We start from the raw sequence: 25,557 nt of genomic DNA on the forward strand, positions 1-25,557 counted from the left end.
CTCACTCTGCAGACGTAAGGATTTACCCTTGGCAGCTCTAAGCGACCCTGTGTGGTGGTGCTCAAGCCTACCCCCAAGGAACTTGGGAGCAGAGATTCTTGGGTTTGATTTGAACTTGGAGATTCCTGGAGATTCTTATTCAGAGGGTCTGTGGCAGGGCTTAGGAAGCTAGATTTTGAAAAGCGTCCAGGATAATGGACGGACTAACAGTTGCCAGTTACAGATCCTCTGCTTCTCTGAGCCTCAGTCTCCCCGGCTGTAAAGTGGGGATGACAGTACACGTTGCAAGGTTGTTGTGAGGATTAGAGACGCGAGGACCCCTCCTTTCTCCAGACAGCAGACAGGATGGATGTGGGGACAGTGGTGGCCAGCGGCTGAGCAGGCCGCATGCCCATGTCCTCAGGCTGGCAGTGCCCCCAGGCCAAGCCAGATGGGGTGGGATTCATGCTCAGGTGTGGCCAGTGCTTGACCACCACACCCTCCTTTCCCAGAAAGAGGAGGTGCCTTTTTCTGAGCCCCCAAGGCTCCTGTTTCTGTATGTGGAACGGATTGCTATTGTGTTAGATGTGTACGGTTGCTCTAACAACTACCATAAGCTCAGTGGGTTAAGACAGCACCAGCTTATCATCCAATATGGGTCTCCCTGGGCTACAGTCAAGGTGTCAGCATGTCTGTGTTCCCTGCGTGTGTTGGTCGCTCAGTCGTGTCCGACTCTGTGTGACCCCATGGACTGCAGCCCACCAGGCTCCTCTATCCTTGGGATTCTCCAGGCAAGAATACTGGAGTGGATTGCCATTCCCTTCTCCAGGGGATCTTCCTGACTCAGGGATTGAACCCACGTCTCCAGCGCCTCCTGCATTAGCAGGAAGATTCTTTACCACTGAGCCACCTGTTCCCTATGGAGGCTTTAAAGGTGAATGAGTTGCTTTGCCTCTTGCAGCTTAGAGAGGCTGCCTTTCTCCACCTTTAAAGCCAGCAGGGGCGGTTTGAGTCCTTCCTTTGAGAGCATCACTGTGACCTGGTCTGCTGACTCCCTCTTCCACTGTAAGGATGCCGGGGACTCCGTTAGGCCCTCCTGGAAATCCAGAATGATCTCCTTATTTTAAGGTCAGCTGATTATCAGCCTTCATTCCCATTTGCCATGGAAAGTAACATTTTTCATAGGTTCTGGGAATTAGGATGTGGACATCTTTGGGGGTCATTCTGCTGCCCACTTGAATGATTTCTTTTTTTTTAGATCGTTTGCTGTTATGAATCTCAGGTGGAGATTAATCTCATCACCCTATCCAGGTGTAAACTCCTCAAAGACTGAAATTATGTCTTGCTCCTCCATGAATTGCCTATAACTTGCATTTTAAACCCAGGTTTCTGTTATCCCTGGGGGTATGGAAGAACTTTCCATGGGGATGTGAGCAAAGGTAGTTCGAAATGAATCCACTCCAGCATCCTTTGCTCGAACACGTCTGCCTGAGAGCGCACCTGTTGTGGAGGCCCGTTCTCCTTTGCTCCTCTTCTTTCCAGATGCTTTTCTCTCACTTTTTCCGAGGAAGTGGCAGCTCTTCCCCACCCTAAAGTGCCAAACAGAGACATTAAAAATACCCATGTCTGTGAAACCCTCATATTTATTTATTTGGCTGAGCCAGATCTTAGTTGTGGCATGTGAAGTCTTAGTTGCAGCATGGATCTAGTGGGATCTAGTTCCCTGACTAGGGATTGAACCCAGGCCCCCTGCATTGGGAGCTCTGAGTCTTAGCCCCTGAACCACCAGGGAAGTCTCTGTGGAACCCTCATATTGATTAAGACTTGTATTTTCAACAAATTGTATTATGTATATTTAACATGTATACACCAATATTTTTAATATATCTACAATGCTTTGATCAAATGTATAGACTCCAAAGGAAGATATTTTAACATTCAGAGCCTAACATGCAGAAATCAAAAAGTAAATTACAATTTCAATGTATGTTTTTCCTGCATAAAATTTTGATAGGATGATTAATAAAAGACTTTATAGCATAAAAATTACAAGTACAGTAAAATTATGTTAAGTAAATATAATTTCAAGGAGGAAAAAAGAAAAATGTAAACTTTTCTGACTCATAAAGAGTTTGTTTATGTAGCTTTTAAAATAGCTGATGGTGGGTATCAAATTGCTATGGCATTTGGATTCCATTGGAAACTTTAAAAGAGTGATGTAACAGTTTTATATTTTATAAAATGTCAATATTTACAATACAGTGGGAAGTGCATGGTTTGTACTATTTAAATTTACAATGAAAATGTGCAGGGGCTTATATACAGCATCAGAATTCTTTTAGGAGTAGTATGCGCTTAAAAGTTTGAAGACCATCTACCCTATGGCACTTTACACATGATGGGTGCTTAAAAATGTTTATATTTGAAGAGGGATTTAAGTAGAGTTTGTAAAACAGAAGAAGAAAGAAAAATGAAAGTGAAGTCGCTCAGTCGTGTCTGACTCTTTTCGACCCCATGGACCGTAGCCTACCAGGTTCCACCGTCCGTGGGATTTCCAGGCATTAGAAAGAGTACAGTTAAAGTGGTCATACGCGTTTAAAATGAGAACGTTTTCATGAATAAGATCCTCTGATGGATGGCTGGGATGTGCACCCTTTGACAGCTAGTGAGCATCTTTGGGATCTCGGTTTCATTTTTCCAGTAGCAACTAATTATTTCCTTCCCTGCCACCAATTGTTCTACAGTTCCATTCAGTTCTGACACTAAGTACCTGGAGCTGGCACAGAGCCCACGGGTCAGGATCTGAGTCTCATAAGACTGCTTCCCCCCTCCAGATGCCAGTTGCAAATAGGGTCCCCAAGCTACCTACACTTCTGTCTGGCCAGCTACAGATTGGGGGTTCCCATGACCCTCAATCCCACTCAGGTTCCATAATTTGCTAGAATGACTCAAAACTCCAGAAAGTGCTCTGCTTAGCAATAGTAGTTTTATTATGAAGGCTACAACTCAGGAATAGCCAAACAGAAGAGATGCGCAGGCTGAAGTTGAGGGGTGAGGGAACCTCCGTGCCTTCTCTGGGGTGCCAGCCTGCTATCACATCCGTGAGTGCAGCAACCTGAAAGCTCCCCCAGCTTCGTGTTGCTTCATTATATAGGCACAGTTGATTAAACCACTGGCCATTGTTGACTAGGCTCAGTCTCTAGCCTTTCTCCTCTCTCCAGAGATTAGGGCTGTGCAGAGAGCGGGGGCGGTGCTGAAATTTCCAACCTGTGGTCCACTCCTGCGGCTGGTTTCTCTGGCATTCTGCTGCCATCCTGAAAGTATCCAGTGGGTCTGCCAAAGTTCATGTCATTAGCATAATTTCTGGTACTGTCAAAGGAAGTCATTATGAATAACAAAAGACATTCTCATCACTCAGAAAATTCCAAGGGTTTTAGGAGCTCTGTGCCAGTCACCCAGGACAAAGACCAACTACTGTATGTGTGTGTGTGTGTGTGTATATATATATATAATACATGTCATATATATATTTATTATACCACATTGTCATTCTTAGAAATCAGGAATCTTTCTCAGTCTGGGAAGTTCGGGGGTTGGCTTAAGGGAGCAGAAACAAGTGTAACTTTATGGCCTTTGCCAAGTCTCAGAGGAATAGCACTTGGGAAGGCTCTTGTTAGAGACTTTAACTGCTCACTTAACTAACCACCCAGCCACCCCAGCAACTTCACAGTGTGCCAGATCCGAGGCTAGGAGCCTAGGAGCCAGGAGGTGGAGGGTGGAGGGGAGGCGGGAGATACAAAGTTGAATTAAGCACAGTTTCTGGCCTGGAGGAGCCTGCAGTCCATGGTGAACTGCCCATCTTTGTCTGCTGTCCTCTGCTATCCTTTCGGGTCATGTCTCACTGGTAGAAGATGCTACTGGTAGAAGGGGATTGGGCCGTCCAAACGCCTGCCATTGGGAGCAGGGTCCCCAGTGTGGCAGCTGCTTTTCTCCCTGCCCCATTGCCTCTCACATCCCCCTGGGTGACCCCTGCAACCTCCCTCACCTATGCTCCCGTCTGCCTTGGTCTGTTCATTCCTCCTTAGCAGGTTTGAGTCCATTTTTAGGGGTGATGAGTGGATGGAAAAATGTCACTAATCACTTATGACAGATGTCGCCACAGCTTAATTAAGACCAGACAGTTTCAGCTCAGGAACTTCATAGATGATGTGGGAAGAATGTTTGATCGCAGAACAAGGATTCAGGGTCTCCGGCAAACTCCTGTTATCAGTCTGTCTCACCTTTCTGCAAAGAGGTTAACTCTACAATGTAGGAGATGCAAAATGTGTGAAATGTAGTTTCCATCCTCACGGAGGTTTTAATTAAAAATTTAAAAGTTTGTGTGTGAAAAGAAAGAAGGCATAAAACTGTATTTAGCGCCAACACCTCCTCAGAGAGAGAGAAACTGGATTTTGGAGTCTGTCCCTGGCTGCTTGGGTTCTGCCTCCTCTCTCTGCTAAGGGAGGCTGTGTCTGTTTAAAACGCTGGATCAGTGGTGAAGGAGTCAAGAACCTTAGGCTAGGTGTTGGGGAGAGATTTTGATGGAGAATTAGTCAAGACTGGGCAAGAGGAAGCTGTGGGTTAGAAGAGATAAGAGAGATGAAGGAGAGCAATGGGGAAAGAGGGTTTGATTAAGTGTTGGTATAGATTAAGAATTAGATCCCCTGTGATGTTCTAGAAGAGATGCCAGCAAAGATTGGAATTCTCATTATTTTTGATCTCTAAACTGTGCTTCCTAAAATGGACTGTCAGACAGACACTGGCACCACTACACGGCACTCTGGTTTGTATTTGAGTTATATGCTTTTTTTAATTAAAGGAATCAAGGCATCTAGTGGTGTAAATGATAAAATAGGATGCATTTGTTATTACCAAGACTCCAGTAAAGATAGGAACTCCCAGTTTAAACTGATGCCAGCTATGCTTTTGAAAATACCTTCAGGGTGAAATGTAAATTAATCATGCTATTCTTATGCTTAACACTCTTTAAGGGATCCCCCTTAAACGTGAAGTGAAATCCCATCTCTTTACTGTGACTTCAGGCTAGGCCTCTGCCAATCCCTCCCAGGAGACCTCAGGCCATCCTCACTCTTCTCTGGCCCTGCTAACCTTCTTTCAGTTTCTAGAGGACTGTAAGCTCAGCAGCTTTGGGGGCCTTTGCATAGATTGGGCGCTCAGTCAGCAATGCCGTTCTCCTTGTCCCTATGCACGGTATGTGGATACCATACTCTCCTCTCCTCTGCGTGATATGTTCCTCTTCACCCTTCAAGTCTTGATTAAATCTCACCTCCTCAGAGAACCTTCTCTGACTCCCTCCACCTTCTGATCTAAAATGAGTTATCCCATTGTTGTTTCCTATAGTTGAATGGTGACTCCCAAGTTCTGGGTTCCACAACCCCTGAGAACCTGTGAATGTGACCTTATTTTGAAAAATGGTCTTTGCAGATGTATGTCATTAAATGAAGGATCTCAAAATGTGATCATCCTGGACTATCTGGGTGGGCTCTGAATCCAACAACAAATGTCCTTTAAGAGATACACAGAAAAGAAACACGTGGGGAGAACAGGAGATGGCCACATGGAGATGGAGGGGGAGATTGGAATGATGCAGCCATGCACCAGTGAGCACGTGGGGCCACCAGGAGATGAGAAAGGCAAGGAATGATTCTCCCCTAGAGCTTTTGGAGGGAGCGTGGCCCTGTCCACACCTTGATTTTGGACTTGTAGCCCCCAGAACTATGGGAGAATACATTTGTGTTGTGTTCAGTCACCCAGTGAGTGGTACTTTGTTACAGCAGCCACAGGGAACTCATACACACAGCATTCTGTTCTTTTCCATCATGTTGCTTACGACAAGTTGCTTCCACATCGTGAACTTGGTGATCTATTGATTATCTACTTCCAACTCCTCCTCAACATCGCTTGTTGCTGTCACATTTGGATCTTTTCCATTTCCTGCTCTATCTGCAGTGCCTGGCGTAGTAGCTGACACGCAGCAGATGCCGAATAGATATTTCTTGAATGAATGAAAAGAAAGAACATGACTCCTTTTTTAGAATTGCTAAAGAAGGTACCACCTTCTGGAGAGCCTTGGACTTGTTGAGGTTGGAAAGCGTGCTTCTCAAGGGCTTGCATCACCTGAAGATGTCAGATGATAAAGAGCTACTGTTCTTTGTAAGGGTTGTAACCATTCCCTCTCAAGTTGAGCCCATGCTTGTAATTCTCCTTGCTGATCCTTTCTTTATGGAAAGGGAAGACACTTAGCTTCCTTGTGGTCTTTGAATGACCCCAGACACCGATGGGGCCAGAGGCAGCCTAACTTGGAGCCTGATGCAGAAGGCTTGGGCACATCAGGTTTCAGCAGGATTCAGTGCCAAAGAAAACACATTCTTTAAAGAGAAGGGTAATTGCTAAAGGCTTTGTCTAATGTTAAGGCAGAGGGGATGGACCATTTGAACTGGTTTAGTATTCATGATAATATATGGTTTAGGACTCAATAAAAGGGTATAATTCTATTCAGGGATTCCACTGAGCTCATAAACCACGGGAGTGTGGCTCGTCAGCAGAATGTAGAGATTGGGTTACCACGGAGCTTGTCAACAGGGACCACTCAGGGCTGTTGATCACTCTTGAGAAAGAATTATCATGGGGCTCCTCTGGACTGCATGCCTAGAAAGATTTGTGCCCAGATAATTCCGTTAAATTGTGTGTGTGTGGTCCCAAAGTATACCAAGGGTCACAGTGGAACAAACAGTTTCATTGCATGGTAAATAATGAAATTTATGTACAAAAAAGTTTGTCCCAAAAGATGCCATAAATAAGCAAGTGGGTGTTCCCTAGAACTCTGGATGAAACAGTCTTTACCTTTACTTGAGAGTTACGACTGTAAAAGTGAGAGTGGTATAGTGTGAGACAATAGGGACTAGTGGGGACTGTGGTCAGTTAGAAAGTGAATGTCTTTCTTAGACCCAGGGTTTGCCAAACAAAACAGGTCTGCAGGACAGTGTGAGATCTCGGTTTACATACTTATCTTTCCACTAGACTAGGGGTTCACAAACTATAGCCCTTGGGTGAAATATGGCCCACTACTTTCTTTTATCAATAAAGTTTTATTGGAGCACAGTCCATTTGTTTACATACTATCTGTGGTTGCTTTTGAGCTTCACTGGAAAAGCTGAGTAGTTGCATGAGAACAAATGACCTTCAGAGACTGAAATATTTATCATCTGACCTTTTACGGAAAAAGTTTGCCAACTCTTACGCTAGACTGTGAGCTTCTAGAGGGCAACTTGGCACATATTCTAAACTCAATAATGTAAACTTGTTTACTTTGAGGAGGAGATTTTATATTATCTCTGGCAGGTGCTGTGCGTTGTTTTCCCAGCAGCAGTTTCCCTCTTCTTCCTTGCTAATGGGGTAGCCTTGGGCTTTAAGAGTAGGGTATTGGCTTCTCCCCAGTCCCAGAGGGTGAATTTTGGTTAGTTCAAGCCAATTATGGTTATTCCACTTCTCCTACTAATTCTGTGCTTCAGGCATAGGTTTGTGATGGGATTATGGCCACTGAGATGCAGGAAGTGTAGATTTCTCCAATGACTGAACTCTACTGGGGGTTCCTGAGAAGGGAAATCCTAAGGGATGGTTTCACATCCTTCAAAAAGGACCCATGGAGGAATTCCCTGGTGATCCAGTGGTTTGGATGCTGTGTGTTCATTGTTGAGGGCATGGGTTTGATTCCTGGTTGGGGAATTAAGATCCTGAAAGCAGAGTCAAACCACAACCCCCGCACCCTCCCCCCAAAACCCAACAACAACAAAAAACCAGAGCAAAAGGGACCCAAGGAGTGCTGTTTTTCCTTTTTTGTCTCTGGACATTGTTGAGGGAAGCTGTGGCACTTGGATCAAGGGGAGCATTTGGGGACAAGCCCTAGGGCAAAAGCCAAAGTTGAGGATTGCAGAGTGAAAAAAATACAGAGCCTAGGATCTCAGTGACCGAAAACCAAATTAATCAACCCAGGATCTATCTTGCTCTTTTTGGTGGTTAAATGACCTTTTTGCTTATTCACTTTTAATTGGATTAAGAAGCTTGCACACAAAAAATATTATATTGTTGTATCTGCCTATTCTTTATTTTGGAGCTATAATATTTATGCTTGTTCACTAGGAGGGCCTCCTATAGATTTTATAAAAATGTTCTTCTAATATTATTTTTCATTTAGAACTTTATTAAGAATTAATTTTTTATGTGGTATGAAGTAAGGGTCTAACTTTGTTTTTCTTCCAGATGGAGAAATAATTTTTTGAGTGTATGATGGTGAATGAAATCCAATATACTCATAGAATTTTCATAAAGATAATATTATATTTTCTGCATTGAAAACTAATATGACAAGATTGTTTTCTTAAAAATGTCTTAGAAAAGGGCTAATTTAATTGATGATTTTTAAGTGTGATATTAATGTAACCAGAATGTTCTCTGATTTCCAAGAAAGAACTTAAAATAGCATGCAGATCTTTGCCAGAAGTTATCAATTTCAGACAGACCATATCATGTCAGAGAAACACCCATCCTGTTAAATTTATCCAATCTGGCCCATCCCAAGGAAAGATATTGGGTTATTTCCTAGTGCTGATTTAGAAAGTTGAAGAAAAAAGTCAGAGTGAAAATTTATCAGTGTCTTGCATTGATGCAAAGGAAAGTGATTTTGAACTGCAGAAAGTCCTCGAAGCTAATTATACTGGGAAACAACCTTTCAGGTAAATCTGCTTAAAATAGGGGTTAATATTTCTTATTGAGTCTAAAACAAACAAACAAAGCGCTTTGATATATGCTTTGTTAATTAAAAAATACCTTCAGTAAATTGAACTGATAACTTAATAGGAGAAGATATTTGCAATACATACAACCAGAGATTAGTATCAACCTTATAAAAGGAACACCTACAAGTCAATAAGAAAGAAACTAGAGACATGGCAAAGACATGAACATGTTTCTCAGAAGAGGAAGCACAAAAAGTCAGTAAATTTATTAATTCTTGTTTGTATTATTTGTGTCAGGGTCAAAATCTCAATGAAATTCCTCTTCACACCCATTTAATTCGGAAAAATGAACCATATACTTAACCATATTTAGTTTTTAATTGCAACTGTGCACTAATTGGTGGAATGTACAAGGTACAAGTCAGATGTTTATCTTTTTGGTGTAATTAAAAAAAAAATTCAACTCATACGATGCATTCCTGGATACCCAGAATCTTATTGTAAAAAGGATCAATGTTGACAAAAAACAATTGAGGACATCAACTTTTCTGTTTAAATCATTCTTTTTGAAACTCTTATTTTGGCGTTATCCCTGCAGACTTTCCCTTTTCAGTTATCAGCTGTCTGATTTTGGCCATATCCTCCCTTGCCAATAATCCTGCACTGGGCTTGAGCAGCGCTCCATCATCACTCATCTGTCATTCATGACTTCTTGCGTCTTTGGGATGACTGTTCGTGTCACTTTGCGATCTGTTTGCACTGAAATGACGGTGCACTGGAGTGCCTTTGTAGTTCCCTTGGATGTTGACAAAAGATTTCATTTAGAATTGAGATTGGAGTGATGAAAGCATGTTTGCAGCTGGAGTGGCTTCCAGCTGCTTTTGTCTCTCTAGCAATCATTTCCACCTATTGGACATAGGATTCTAATTTTCTTGCAGAGACTTACCCCTCCCATCTCTTAGTCCATGTGATTTGACTGAGGCTGCTCCAACCTCTGTCTCCAGAGGTGGGCATGATCCCAGGACTGGCCACTCAGAACACTTGCATTTCCGTGGCCACAAACATTGGTTCAGAGGTGAGCGTGTGACTGAAATGAGGCCAATGAAATTTCATTCTATGACTTTTGATGGAGCCCTTGGAAAAGAGGGTGTCTCTTTCTCCCAGAGTTGCTGAGCTGCTGAAATGTAAGCCTGGACAGGCTGTGGTCATCTTTGCTGCCACTTGGGAAAAGCAGAGCTGAGAATAGAGCCAGCAAAAAGGCAACAGTATGCTGTCATGGAAGGGATAGTTTCTTCTTGACATTTTTTGAGAATCTGGAAAGGTTTTTATTTTCTAGTGTTCTTATAAATTGCGTGAGTTGGGATTCTTTCACTTGCCTTCCAATGAGGCTGGTGGACAAATACGATATCAGAATTGGGATTGGATTCTTAGTTCATTGTATTCTCTACTTGGGTGCTTTAGTCACAGTAACTTATTCAGTTTACCTTGCCTCTGGATTTGTGGTCTGGTGAGAGGTATGTTATCACATGTGGAAGGATGTGATAGACTAGAATTTGCCCTCTATGTTGATGGAAACTTGTTCACATCAGCCAAGCTAGATATCTAGGAAAACATTTGTTCCATAGAAGGGTGGACCAAACTTCACTCCCCATCAGTAGCCTTGCATAATACCTTCAAAAAGAAACTTCATAGCAGAAGGTGACTGGGAACTAGAAGTGGTATGGAAAAGTGTAGGTATTTGTAGAGTGTGAGAAGAGGAACTACTCCATGGATCCCACACCAGCTCATATGCAGCTCAGTAAGAAGCAAAGAAATACATTTGGCCTTTCTTTCTCTTTTTTCCTGTTTTACCAAATTCTGTGCCACTGAACATGACCAGAAATGACAGAAGAACACTAACATATTAGTCATAGGTTTGGGGGAGAAAATAAGCAATTTGACAAAACACTTGTCAAGTTCTTCCATCCGCCAGAGTGCTGAGGGTTCAAGTAGATGAAACTCGGGCATATGTATCAGACAGGTTAGGCTAGGCTTTGCTGCAGTAATGAACAATTTTTAAATCCCAGTGGCTTTTAACAACAAAAGTTGATTTCTTGTTCATGGTACATGTTCATTGTTGGGTTGGGAAGGGCTCCTAAGCGGATAGAACAGCTACCATCTTCATTATGGTCAGTCACCATCCCAGATGGGAAACAGAAATTAAATGACTCATCACTTTCACTCACAACTCATGGGCCAGATCTAGGCCCCACCCGACCATAGGGGACCAGATTGTACAATCTTACCATGTGTTGGAGGGGTAAAACTGGAAGTACTTGGGGAAACAGCACTGTTGATGTCCATGGTAGCTAAGTTCCAGCCTTGTATTTGATGGATGGGGGAATAAAATGTAGAGGGAGAATAAAAAGGACACCAGTCTCAGGGAGGTGGAAAGAAAGATAGGGGTGAGAGGATGCTGGGGTGGAATGAACAAGCCTAAATGTCCCATGAGTGTGTGATTCGGTCTTCTGAAACTTGAGTTGCCATTTGTTGCTTAAAAATACAGAATTTCAGATCTCATCCCAGACTGGACAGAGTTAGAATCTGCATTTTAACAAGATCCCCAGCTGATTTATAAGCATTAAAGTCTTCCCTGATAGCTCAGTTGGTAAAGAATCCACCTGCAATGCAGGAGACCCCAGTTCAATTCCTGGATTGGGAGATCCCCTGGAGAAGGGATAGGCTACTCACTCCAGTATTCTTGGGCTTTCCTTGTGGCTTAGCTGGTAATGAATCCGCCTGCAATGTGGGAGACCTGGGTTTGATCCCTGGGCTGGGATGATCCCCTGGAGAAGGGAAAGGCTACCCACTCCAGTATTCTGGCCTAGAGAATTCCATGGACTGTATAGTCCATGGGGGTCACAAAGAGTTGGACATGACTGAGCGACTTTTAAAGTTTGAAAAGCTCTGATATGTATGACAATTTTAGGTGGCATATGGATATACTTTTATCTTAATAATTCTTAAACAATAAGTTGTTTTAATAATATTTGATGATTTTTAGTTTTATTGCATTCTTTCTATTTTTTTATGGAATTAATATCAGATGAAACAACTTATTTCACCAAAAGTTAGTCGATTTAAGAAAGTATTAATTTAAGAGTAGCACAGGTAAGATGCCAATATAGGACAAAGTGTTAAAGATGGTACCCGGATGCCTGAAGTCTGGGAAACTCTGCTCCACTGGAGATGTTCCCAACTCCCCATTTTCCAAATTCTCTTGCCCTACTCAGCTCCCTGTCTGCTTGCAGAGCTCCCAGGGGGCATCCTCCTAGTAGTCAGAGGTAGGGAGAGACACGACAAAGACACACCTCTAGTCTGTGTGTGGAAGGGGAAAAGGTCAACATCTGAGTGGGAGAGGGGTTTATCTGAAATATCAGGACTAATATGTATTAGGGCCCTGAATCATACAGGTAATGTCTTCTTTTTCCCAGTCTTTGAATATGTGTGTGTGTGTGCACGTGCGCTAAGCTGCCAAAGAATGTGGGCAACCTCTAGAAGCTGGCAAAGACAAGAAAACAGATTTGCCCCTAGAGCCTCCGAGCACAAGTCCAACGTCACAGAACCCAGGTCCATTGAAACCATACATCATCGTCATCATCTAGAGCCTCCAGAAGAAACAGCCTTGATGACACCTCGCTTTTAGCCCCGTAAGACTCATTTTGGACTTCTGACTTCCAGAGCTGCTAGGTAACAAATTTGTCTTGTTTGAAGCCACTAAGGTCATGGAGCTTTGTTCTAGCAACAAGAGCAGGCCAGTTCACTTCAGTCCTCACTGCAGGGGTAGTGAAGTAGGTGTGGACTCCAGCAGCCTGTAGGGATGGCCACAGGACACCTTCTCTATTAAGACCCCCCGATGGCTATTATCCCATGAGTCTTGTTGACTAAGTTGCTCCCCTGCCCCACCCAATAACCTGTGCAGTCAAGTGCCCTTCACGAGCAAAACTCACTTTAGTGTACATGTTCATTTAAATGCTGTAAATGCCAACCTGGATGACAGACAGGCTGGACCAAAAGATACCTCATTTTCAAAGGAGGTAGCTTTTTTTTTATGTTAGCATAAAACAACCTCTTAAAGTCACTCTCATAGTAGTGTCCACACATGACAAGCTAGCCCTGGAATGGGGGAGAGGGATTCCCACCTTCCTGCCCCAAATCTAAGTAGGATTTTGTGTTTAGGAAGAATGTATGGTGGCTTCCTCCTAATCACCACAGTTATTCTGGTTCCACTTTGCACGTTATTTTTAAATTTTAACAATGTTTTGTGTGTGTGTGTGCGTGTGTGTGTGTGTGTGTTTCCCCATGGGCCCAGAGGCTGAAGGTCATTTATTTCCTGCTTTCTGACAATGGTATTAGAGCCACGTGAAATTAACTCACACATCCTACTTTTGTTTCTCGAAGTATAATAAGCAAGATGTTGTGCTGGGGCTTTTTGTACACAGAAATCCGAGTTTGTTGTTGTCCTAGTTTCTCTCTCTCAGTTGTGTGCACGGTACTGCTCAAAGCCTTGTTTCTCAGCTATAAAATAGGAGTATAAACTCCAAATTCTAGGGGCTGGTGTGAGGGTTAAACAGTTAAACGGCATGATGCAGGGAAAGTACCTATCTCCATGTTCAATTGATGTTGCTCAGTAAATAGTAACTATTATGATACTTTTCCCTTAAATTCAATGTGTTGATCTCATATTAGACCTTTGACTTAAGAGCTGTGACGTCTTACGAGATTTCCCCCCTGGATTCCTGGGCACAGGACTTTCTTACTGTGTGTCCCCTGCTGCCCACCATCCTTGTGGGATGGGCTTTGTTGCCTGAGTGCTTAGCACCTACTTTTCCTTTCTCCAGCCCAATAGAGCCTGGCTTTCTGGTTTCCACTCCTCCCCTGAGGCCCCTGGGTCCCACAGAATCTGAGTCCATCCTCACCTCAAGGCCCTGATTGGCCTGAGGGTGATTGTCAATAACTGATTGAGGGATTTGAATTTGATCTGATGATCACATGATGTTGCCCCAGCAACTGTTATTAGGTTGGGGTGGGTGCGTGGCCCAGGATGGAATGAGGCACAGTCTTCTTTCTCTCCCTGGGTATGGAGAGTAAGCAAGTCCCTTTGTACAGGCTGCCATATGCCCGCGTGAAGTTCAGAGTCAATGTGTGGAGGAAGGCTGAGCCCAGAGAGCCCGAGGAGTTCAGATAGAGTCCTGATCATATCATACCTGCAGCCTATACCATCTCTTGACTCCCTGTTATAAGAGATAGTAGTGTGTCTTTTGATTACTCAAATAAGTTTGTGTCAGGGTCAAGCTAGAGATTTTTTGTGGAAGAATTTTCTCCTCTAGGTAAGTGGGCATATGCTGTGTAAAAACACTATTTCCTTTGTTGTTCCCAAGCTTACAGAGCATCCTTTAAGGAGTCAAGGCAGATCTGACAAGTTCAAGGCTAGGTGACTTTAAGGAAAAAAAAATTAAGGATCATGCTTTTGCCTCATGGAGGTAAAAAGTCCACTGAAGGTAAGGTATGAATCATAGGAGAGCTTCAGTGGAAAGTGAAATAAGACATGAATTTACCTGTATCTACCAGAAACTCAAAGCCCCTCCTTTGTATGATTAATAACCCTGTGAGAAGTAGCATGGCTCTGAGAGGCATCATGGCATGGCAGGAAGAATCATTTAGAATCTAGACTCTGATCTGGGTCTGGATCCCGACTCCTCTACTGGCTAGCTGTCTACCTTTGGAGAAGTCAGTCAGTCTCTGATTTATTATTTAGACTGCTTCTAAAAGTCTGCTATGTGCTGAGCACTGTTCTAGGTTCTTTTCATGGATTAGCTCACTTTATCTTTGTGCCCATAAAGTAGGTATGTTTTACTAATGGGGATATGGACTCAGAGAAATGAATAACTCAAAATCACAGAACAGAAAATGATGATACTGAAATTTGGAGCCAGATAATGGGATACTAGAGACATCTGGTCAACCCAAACCACCGTATATCGTACTGCCTCCAAGTTTTGAGGAACAGAAGGGACTGGTTACATGCAGGCAGGAAGATGAAGGTAGTGACAGGGAAGCTTTAATACCCATAGCTCCTTTCTTCTTTTATTGTTAACTCACTTCTACAGACACCCCGAAGGCTATGAAGACTAGCTTTTTGCTTTGTTTTACAGCATGGAACATTTGCTAGGGGCCTCCTGAGTCAAGTCTGTTAGGGATGCAGGAAGGGTTAGGAGCCGAGCTTCCTTACAGTTGCGCTTCCCTAATTCCACTAACACCACTAAGTAAGACCTACATGCACTTGACGTGGAGAACTCCCCTGAGAGTCTCCTGGAGAGACTGAGACCAAGCTCTTTCTTCAGAGGCTCTGGCTTCCCACGCACCTCATGTGCCTGGTCATTTCCAACCATGGTCCTGCCCTCTGGCCCCAAGCTGACCATAACCTGCCAGCCCTACACCGCAGACCAGCAGACAAAGTCCCACACCTGCCAGGAAAGATCCAAGCCATCCCCTCCAACTGGAAACAAGACCTAGAAATGCAGTCTTGGACCCCACATCTTTATCCAATATATGAGATGGGTGATAGAGGGTCTGCCCACCTCACACTGTGTAAGAACAAGGAGGTCATATATGTGAAAACACTTTGTGGATAGTAAAGTGTTCTACAGATGTGATGGTCACATGATTAGTGGTAATGTGACCGTTTTGTCCTCCTTCTCATTTTGATGTGTCATGATAAATGGCAACAAAAAAAGCCACCAGATCAGTGTCAGATAGTAGATAATGATGGTAAAGGTACAGACACTGGGGTCCCCACAGCATCAGGCTTCTGACACTTACTAGCTGTGTAATGTTGGGACATTCCTTATGCGCTAAGGCTCAGCTTCTTCTTGTGTAAACGGGGAGGCAGTACCCATGTATGGTTGTGATAATCCATTTGGATTTAAAGTGCTGTTAGGAACATTTGCTTTGCCTGAGCCATCATTGATCACCCCCCTTGTTCTGGAAGCAGCACCTTCATTTCCCTCGCTGGGGTCCCTACTTCACGGCGCCTTAATGTGGCTGGCCTTCCCTCTCTGATCTGCACCAGAACCCGAGCCACGCCATAGCCTCTCTTGCCTGACATGAGGACAGGACACACTTGGAGCTGATGAGGCTGTGGTTTGGTCTTGCTGTTGAGAACCCTGGAGCTGGTCTGATCTCTGTTGGAAAGCCTGCTTCATCTACTTTCCCTCCAGTTCTGTGAGCTCCTCTGGAGCCTTCTGTTATCACCCATCTTTGGCCAGAGTGGATGTCTTTGCTAACCTGAGCATTCTAATTGAACCAAAAGCTTAGCACACGCATTTACCAGGTACACATGACACATGTAACAGACAATAGCTCTAGATTCAGTGACTGAATCACATGTTCATGGGACGCTGCTGCTGCTGCTAAGTCACTTCAGTCGTGTCCGACTCTGTGCAACCCCATAGACGGCAGCCCACCAGGCTACTCCGTTCCTGGGATTCTCCAGCAAGAACACTGGAGAGGGGTGCCATTGCCTTCTCCTTCATGGGATGCTGGGACCTGCTTGTTCCATGCTAGCATCTCCCACCCTCACCTTTCTTTCTTCCTTTTCATGATTGATAATGTTTTAATTCCTCCCCTAAATGTTATTCTTCCTCCATCAAAGTCTAAGGCCCATAACTTACCTATTATGGGCCACATGAGTGCTGCTTACCAAATATTTCCAGTTCCACCTTTTCCAACACATGGCAGGATTGTATTTTCTGGTCCCCTTATGATTGGGTGGGGCCTGGTTCCAGCAAATGAGTTGTGGGTGGAACTGATGTGTGCAATGAACTGCCAGTACCTGATGGCCCAGAGTTTTTATGCCGTCTTGAATGCTGACTGACCATATTTGAGATGGTCAGCTGCTCTCTCAGCCTGGGTACCCTTGTCAAACCCACAGTGGACATGTTCCATGAGCAAGAAATAAACTTTTGTTGTTAAGAGTCACTAGGATTTAGGGATTGTTTGTTACTGCAGCAAAACCTAGGCTAATATGACTGATACATATACTCACTTTCCTTTCAGCTTTTTGCACATTGGAAGCACTTAGGAAGTGATTTCTTAAGTTGCTTACTTTCCTCCTCATATTTACAACTACCACACTGGCACTCTGATAGCACTGTGGGCCATGTTCAGTGGCACAGAATTTGGTAAAACAAGAGTAGGAAAGTCCAATCTTGTGTCCTTGCTTCTTACTTAGGGTCATGAGGGTGTACACCACACTTCAGGAAGTCCTGAAGTGGGGTCACGAGGATGACAAGGTCCTTGAGTGTAGACGTGTATCTCATCACTCTAGGGGGGACTCATTCAGCCAGCATGTGCCGAGCTGGAACTCTGTGTTGGATGTTGTGCTAGGTGTAGGCAGGTGGGAAAAGATGTGGGTGAGAAAGCCAACAATCTCAGCCCAGCACTCTTCTGGATGTGAGCCAAATGGCCTGGGAGTAGAAAGGCAGGAATGACTAAGCCCAGTCTTGGAGATTCGGGTGTACTTGAGTCCAGTCATTAAAGAGAGCAGGACTTACCTGGGTCCAAAATAGCTTGGGAGCAAAGCCAAGGGCACCACGTATGTTGGTGGGGAAAATTCTTGGCCTCCAGCTTCCCAGGCACATTAAACAGCAAACCCCCAGGAACCGTGGTGTTCAGAAAATCTGTGCAGAAAAGTTGGTAGGTTAGCTCTCCTAGCACTTTGTTGTTGAGGGATGGGGATTTGGGCAGCTGAGGAAGCAAGTTTCCATCAAGTGTTTAGAAAAGAGCAGGGACTTGCTCTAACATGATGCCAAAATGAACAGGAACAGCTAAAGCCAGACTTTCTCCTTGGTGCTTGGAGGAAATCTAACAGCCCCAGCAGTCAAGAGGGTGTCAGGTGGGGACTTGGGGGTGAAGACTATGGGAGATGAAAGGGCTTGGGCATTGCTGTGGTTTCAGTTTTTAGATGGAGTTGAGTGTGGGTACGGCAACATTGAAATTACTATTTTAACAGAATGCTTCAGGAGACCAACAGATCATCAGAGTGAAAGTCTTCTGCCCAAAAAAGGGCAGGAAAGGGTTGTTGTTGTTCAGTCGCTAAGTTGTGTCCAACTGTGTGCTACCCCACGGACTGTAGCATGCCGGGCTTCCGCGTCCTCCCAGAGTTTGCTCAAGTTCATGTTGATTGAGTTGGTGATGCTATCAAACCATCTCATCCTCTGCCACTCAAAAGGGAGAAGCCTCTAATTTTGGCAGATCCAGGACACCCCCTTCAGTAAACCAGAAAATACACGCTTTTCTCATATTATACATAATGAATATGAAGCTTTTCAGTAAATGATGAGCTTAACACCCTTTAGTGAGATGAATGCCATGAAAATGAAAATGTGCTCAACCTTGTCAGTAATCAGTAAAATGAAGAGCAATGATTTGTACTGGTGTTATCAGACTGAATTCTCAAGTTTGTGCAGGCTCTACTGAGGTATAAGCTGCGTCTTCTCCTGCTGGACTTAAACTTGGACGGATATAGGGGGATGCTGTTACCATCTTGCCACCATGAAGGGAAAGCTTGTCTGAGAATGGAGCTACACCAGAGGAAGGAGAGACTAGATGGAGAGGGGGATAGAGAGAGAGATCAGGGCCTGACAATACCAGTGGAGTCCCAGGATCAAGCTACACCTGCGGCTGGTACTCCTCTGGACTTTTCAGTTAAGTGAGCTAAGTTTGAGACTGATTTTCTACCTCTGGCAAGAGTTCTAGCCAACAAAAGCGTAGTAATAGGGTAGAAAAGGCTCATGATATTTGTCACTTTTGAGTGTTTACTGCATACTGTTATAAGCATTTCATTTAATCCTCCCAACAAGCCCATGAGGTAGGGTACTGTTGTTTCTTTTGGTTGCGTTGGGTTCTTTGTGGTGACATGTGGGCTTAGTTGCCCCTCACAGCTGTGGGATCTTAGTTCCCTGACCAGGGATCGAACCTGTGTGCTCTGCATTGGAAGGCAGATTCTTAACCACTGGATCACCAGGGAAGTCTCAGGATAGGCCAATCTTACCGTCATTTTACAAACAAGGAAACTGAAGGAACTGAAGGTTCAGGATCACACAGCCAAGTTTGGACATAGGTAGCCTGGCCCCAGAGCTTGTACTCTTAACTACTGTCTCATCAGAACTCTTGTTGCTTTCTCTGCAGTTGATCAAGGCTGGCTTTGCCTGAAGGTCTGTGTGCAGAGCCAGTGGGATCCTGGACACTCAGTCTATGAGGAAAACCCACATGGTGTTTTCAGATTCATTGTCTTTCTACATTTAGAAGCTGATGATGATTTTCCATTCTTCAGCAAAATGCTATGGGATTATTTTGGTAATCAAATGTTTGTTGTTGGGAATGAATAAATTGTTCTCATCACCAGATTTGGTCATCTCACTTTGAAGTTGCAGAAGCAGGGCGCCGGCTTGTTCACATGGCATTCACTTCCACTTTGTAACCTCATATAATATATGCTGACGGTCTTTCCCCATTTGTAGTCTCTGGGAAGATGTTATTTATGATCCCTGATGCTAGAGGAAAAAAATTAGGTCACTACCTCACACGTCTTCCTTTAACCATCCAAACACGTGGTTCTCTAGGCAGAGATGCATTTTCTGAAGACGAGAACTGGCTCTCTTTCTTTATTTTTTCCTCTTCTAGTCCAACTTTTCTAAAACCAAGACTGCTGTGTTCTCAAATGTTTGCAGATAGCATTTTGAAATGATCCCCAATGTGTTTCTTTTTCTTTTGTGAAGTAGGTGAGCTGCAGCCTCTGTTTAATGGTAGCATCATTATATTTTTTATAAAGTTGCTTTTGAACTGTGGTGCTGGAGAAGACTCTTGAGAGTCCTTTGGACTGCAAGGAGATCCAACCAGTCCGTCCTAAAGGAGACAGTCCTGGGTGTTCTTTGGAAGGACTGATGCTGAGGCTGAAACTCCAATACTTTGGCCACCTCATGTGAAGAGCTGACTCATTGGAAAAGACCCTGATGCTGGGAGGAATTGGGGGCAGGAGGAGAAGGGGACGACAGAGGATGAGATGGCTGGATGGCATCACCAACTCGATGCACATGAGTTTTGGTGAACTCCGGGAGTTGGTGATGGACAGGGAGGTCTGGCATGCTGCGATTCATGGGGTCACAAAGAGTCGGACACGACTGAGTGACTGAACTGAACTGAAAGTTCTTTAAAGGCCTTCCCAGGTGGCTCAGTAGTAAAGAATCCACCTGCCAAGCAGGAGACACGGGTCTGATCCCTGGGCTGGGAAGATCCTCTGGAGAAGGAAATGGCAGCCAATTCTTGCCTGGGAAATCCCATGGGCAGAGGAGCCTTGCAGGCTGCAGTCCATGGGGTTGCAAAGAGTCAGACATGACTTAGCAACTGAGTGCAGTTCTTTAACCCCTGAAGCACTGACTCTCTGCACCTCATCTCCCTCTTGCCGTTGGAGGACATCCAAGATGCCCAGGTGGCCTGCTTCTCCTGCTGGGGGCCAGCCCCTAGGTGCCCAGGGTTTGCACTGCATGGCGCACACAGCGTGGGCAGGCAGACCCGTGCATATGAGCTCTTTGGAAAGCTCCGTCTCAAATACTGATGTTTTGTGGTTGACACCCCTATAGAGTCACTGGTCCACCTTATTCCTGCCAAATTATATCAGTGTGGAATTAAGTTTTTTTGTTTGTTTGGTTTTGGTTTAGGGGAAGTCATAGTCTTTTTAAAATAATTTACTTTGTTGTTTTTTGCAAAATGCACAGACCAGTGGAATGTGTTTTTTGCTTCCTATTGTACCCTAAAATTGTGTAGAATTTTCATCCCCTGTGAATTAAAAAACCCCTGTTACATGAATATCAATTGTTAAGCCCTTTTAGAGACCCATGCAACATTTATTCTCAAAATATTTTGCTTGGGGGGATACTGACCAAGCATGTCGGTAGAGACTTCTGAGTTGGATGAAGGTCAAATCCAAGGGGTTTTCTTAGTAGTTGTGAAACTTTGGGCAAAATACTCAATGTTTTTGAACCTCAGTTTCCCTCCTCCTATAAAATGAGGAAAATAATACCTCTGTGCAAGGGATGAGGAATGTAAGTATCTGAGATCGTGTTGTTTAGTCTCTTAAGTCGTGTCAGATTCTTTGCAAGCCTATGGACTGTAGCCTGCCAGGCCCCTCCATCCATGGGATTTCCCAGGCAAGAATACTGGAGTGGGTAGCTGTTCCCCTCTCCAAAGGATCTTCCCAACATGGGAATCGAACCCGGGTCTCCTGCATTGGCAGGCGAATTTTTTACCACTGAGCCACCAGGGAAGCCCATCTGAGATATAGGAATCATTCATTAAGTGATAATTGCTTTTTTGTTTTTATTGACACATAGTTAATTTACAGTATTGTGTTAGTTTCTGCCGAACAGCAAAAATATTCAGTCATACCTATGTATTAATTCTCTTTTAAAATATTATTTCCCATTATGGTTTATCACAGGATGTTGAATATAGTTCCCTGTGCTATCCAGTAAGACTTTGTTGTTTATCCATTCTGTGTAGAAATAGTGTGTATCTGCTAACCCCAAAGTCCCAATCCTTCCCTCCCCGACCCCTCAGATAACTGCTTTTATTATTACCCTTCCTTGTGGCTTTTCCCTTTACATGCGATTCCCGTAAGAACTTAAGTACCAACCATTGGCTTAAGATGGGGAAGCAGGGGTAGATGTAATGCGTACCCAGATATACACTGTGTCATCAAAGGTTGATCAAAGTTAGGACTCAAACCCACACCAAGAACAAACAGATACTGGAAGCATTCATTTGCTTTCAGAAAGATTCGTCTTTAAACTAAAAACTTCCCTCATTCATTCACAACTTCCAGTTTAGGCTGCTTTGGGGAATTTATTCCAGACAGTTTGGGATCTGTTCTCCAGGACCTTGTCCTAGACATGGAGGAGATGGGGCTTCTTTTGAAAAGTGAATTTAAGGTAGAAGTCAGGATGTAGCTAGTCCATTAGAGGAGCCAGAAGACAGAAGAGAGGTGGAGGAGAGAGGGGTGGGGAGCGGGTCTGGGGAGGGGCAGCCTCGGAAAGCAAGGGATGCTCCCTTAAGGGGAAAGGGTACCGCATAATAGGAAGGCACGTGTCAGGGTGGGAGAGGAGGAGAGAGGAGAGGAGAGAGGGACCCCCAGCTGCTAGATGACGAAGGCCACGAGCAAATGGTTAAAATATTGCTCGCTTCTATTATATCATGAAAAAATGGCAGTGACCAGAGCTGCCTGGATTAGGAAAGAAGGCTGTAATTCCATCTTGGGGCTTCTGGTGAATTGAGCTTGTGGTTCTGTGGTTTATGATGTCACCAGAACCCCTAGCTGGAATTACAGCCTTTTAATTTACAACTTGGTAAGAGGGGAGGCTGAGGGTCCATCATCCATGTTTCAGATGTGGTGAGGACCTCAGGGTCAAGGTCCACCAGGGAATCCAGACTGGCCCCTTCACCCTTGGTGGGTAGGTAGTCTCAGTTAAGCCCCTTTTCCTGTTCTGTCCTCCATCTTTCCTCCATCTCCCCATCCCTCCCGCCTCGTTTCTGTGAGTTGCACAGCTTGATTTTCCCATGATTTATTTTCTAAAAAACCCATGTTAGCTAGATTCCTCTGGCCTTCATGCTCATTAAGTTCACAGTTCAAACCTTTCCATCTCAAAACCCACCCAAGAAAGACTCAAATGTGATATATCTGACTGTTAAATACCCCTACAGTGAATTGGGGAGCTCATTTCTGTCTTTTCTTCTGCCCCCAACCTCCCACTTCAGCATACATGCCAAGGTTTGGAAGTGATGGAGCCATGGTGCCGCTGATCCAGTGGTGATGCCTTAAGAGTGACTGTTCATAGCCTCCTCAAACATGGTGCCATCTGGTACCCCAGTGTCTTTGGTTAACCTAATTCTTCAGCCTCCATTTATTATTTTTCAACCTGTAACAAAGGTTTTCTGAATATTTATTACATACCAAGAAGCCCTGGCCTCAGATCTGGGAATATAATGGAAAGCAAGATAGATATGGATGCTGTCCTCCAGAAGGCTCCTCCTGCCTGCTTGACATTATTTTGAAGTTGCAGAGATCTCAGAGTTATAATATCCCAGCCCTTATTTCCAAATCCATCCCTGCTTAAGGATTCCATTTCAGTGTCTGCCACTATCAAGCCAGAGATCTAAGAGTGTCTGATGTTTCTTTTTCCCTCATCCCCAACATCTAAGCTATTGGCTAGTCCTCTCCGTGGTACCTCCAGGATAGAACTCTTCTGGACCACTTATCTCCATTTCACTGACATCATTTTACTCCATCAGCTCTTAATGATTGCAGTATTGCAATAGCATCCCAATGGTATCTCCTAGTTTTTTATTATTCTCTCTAATCCAAGAGTTCTCAAAGTGGGGTCCCCAGACCAGCAGTAGCATCAGCTCCTCAGAACTTGTTAGCATTGCATATTCTTGGACCTCCTCCAGACATACTAAGTCAGTCTCTTGGAGTGGGGCCTAGCAATCTTGAGTTTTACAAGCACCCCAGGTGATCTGGGGCAAGCTTGTGTTTCAGAACATCTTCAATCCATCTTCTGACCAGAACTCCAGTCCTCTGACTAGGACTTTTTTTTTTTTAATGCAGTCTCTTCTCTTTAAAAATTAATTTTATTCAAGTATAGTTGATTTACAATGGTGTGTGAATTTCTGCTGTACAGCAAAGTGATTCAATTATATATATACATATATACACATTCTTTTTCATACTCTTTTCCATTATGGTTTATCACAGGATGCTGGATATAGTTTCCTGTGCTGTACAGTAGAATCTTGTTTTCTTATATTTTACTCTTTATGTTGTAATGGTTTGCTGATTCCAAGCTCGCAATTCACCCCTCCCCACCTCTCACCCACCTGGAAACCACAAGTCTGTTCTCTGTATTTGTGTCTGTTTCATAGATAAGTTAATTCGTGTCATATTTTAGATTCCATCTGTAAGTGGTATCTTACGGCATCTGTCTTTCTCTTTCTGATTTATTTCACGTAGTATGATCATCTCTAGGTCCATCCATGTTGCTGCAAATGGCATTACTTCATTCTTTTTAATGCCTGAGTAGTATTCCATTATATATACATATATATTTATTTACCACATCCTCTTTATCCATTCATCTGTCGGTGAACATTTATATTGCTTCGATGTCACAGTTCATAGTTGTGAGTAGTGCTACCATGAGCGTAGGAGTGCATGTATCTTTGAATTACAGCTTTCTTCAGATACGTGCCCTGGAGTGGGATTGCTGGGTCACATGGGAGTTCTATTGTTAGTTTTTTGAGGAGCCTCCATATTATTCTCCACAATGGCTATACCAATTTACTTTCCCACCAACAGTGTAGGTGCGTGCAAGTAAGCTAAGTTGCTTCAGTTGCGTCTAACTCTTTGCGACCCCACGGACTGTAACCTGCCAGGATCCTCTGTCCATAGGGCTTTCCAGGCAAGAATACTGCAGTGGGTTGCCATTTCCTCCTCCGGGGGATCTTCCTGACCCAGGGATGGAACCCATGTCTCTTGCGTCTCCTGCCCCGGCAGGCGGTTCTTTACCACTAGTGCCGCAACGGTGTAGGAGGGTTCCCTTTTCTCCACATCCTCTCCAGCATTTATTGTTTGTAGGCTTCTTAATGATGGCCATTCTGGCTGGTGCAGAGTAGTACCTAATTGTAGTTTTGATTTGCATTTCTCTGTGCAGTCTCTTATTTACTCACATTTTACAGATGAGGGGCCTGAGGCCTGATCTTACAAGGTAGGTTGAGAAGACACAGGGCGGAGCAGCTGGCTGTGGGCAGGGCAGCTGCTTCTCAGCTCCCTTGGAAAGCCTGGGCAAGTCTGGGTTCCCTTCCTGCCCTTGCTCGGAAAGCCCTGGGCCGCCCTGCAGGGAAGAACCTGAGCTGACGCTCCTTTGTTGTTGCTCTTTCTAAGGGACACGGATTTGCAGCGTATGCTCAGCAGCCAGTGACGGCCTCCCATTCTAAGAGAAAAATGGATGCTTTGGTTCTCAGCCATTCTGCCAGAGAACCGAAGATCACTGCAGTTTGATTTTTACAGACTCTGTACCACTCTTGCAGCGTGGGACTCTGAGGTGCAAACTTGGCCAGCCCAGCGAGGTCATTTTCAGGCTGAGTTTGTTTACTTTAAACCCCATACTGCCAGTTGGGTCAGATTTTTACGTGATGATTTTGTGTTCTGCATATAAGGAAGTACTACTGCTCGTTGACCTCTGTGAATATGCCCAAAACATCTTGCTCCAGAATAAACTCGTGCTTTGCTGATGAAATGAAACATGCTGGGGCCACACTCAGAATAGAATGTCCTTGGCCCGGTGATCCCCTGTGAGCCGCTGACAGGAGCCGGAGAGCGGGCACTGCCACGCTCCGTACTTGGAGCTCCTGACCGAGGGCAAGAGCCTTCAGAACACGGAGCCAAAAGCTGTGCTGAGAGACAGGCTGTGGGGGCATGCTCAGGCTCCCTGGACCATTTACAGCGTGTACACACTCTGGCGCAGCATTTGAGAAATGGTGGTGGAGGGCCAGTTTGGCCCAGGAGGGGAGGAAAAACAGTCACAACTCAGACCTTCTACCCAGAGCAGTTTAGGTTGTATCTACGTGGAAAATGGAAGTTGTGTGAAAATCTGCTCAGGACACACAGGCAGGCTGACCATCACTAGTGAAC

The 25,557-nt window shown here is 44.3% G+C and overlaps 1 long non-coding RNA gene across 2 annotated transcripts; it reads left to right on the top strand.

The window, feature by feature from the left end:
• The first annotated feature begins 815 nt into the window (after nucleotides 1–815).
• Nucleotides 816–25,168, top strand: LOC123330651. Of its 2 annotated transcripts, none has more exons than XR_006546710.2 (3): nucleotides 816–1,107; nucleotides 12,248–12,503; nucleotides 24,808–25,168. It is a non-coding gene; the product is annotated as an uncharacterized LOC123330651 (long non-coding RNA). The 2 variants fall into 2 exon arrangements; XR_006546709.2 differs by lacking the exon at nucleotides 24,808–25,168 and adding an exon at nucleotides 19,005–19,667 and having other exon boundaries at nucleotides 819–1,107.
• Nucleotides 25,169–25,557: the final 389 nt, after the last annotated feature.

The sequence above is a fragment of the Bubalus bubalis genome, chromosome 19 (genome assembly GCF_019923935.1).
Source record: "Bubalus bubalis isolate 160015118507 breed Murrah chromosome 19, NDDB_SH_1, whole genome shotgun sequence".
NCBI classification, from domain to species: domain Eukaryota; kingdom Metazoa; phylum Chordata; class Mammalia; order Artiodactyla; family Bovidae; genus Bubalus; species Bubalus bubalis.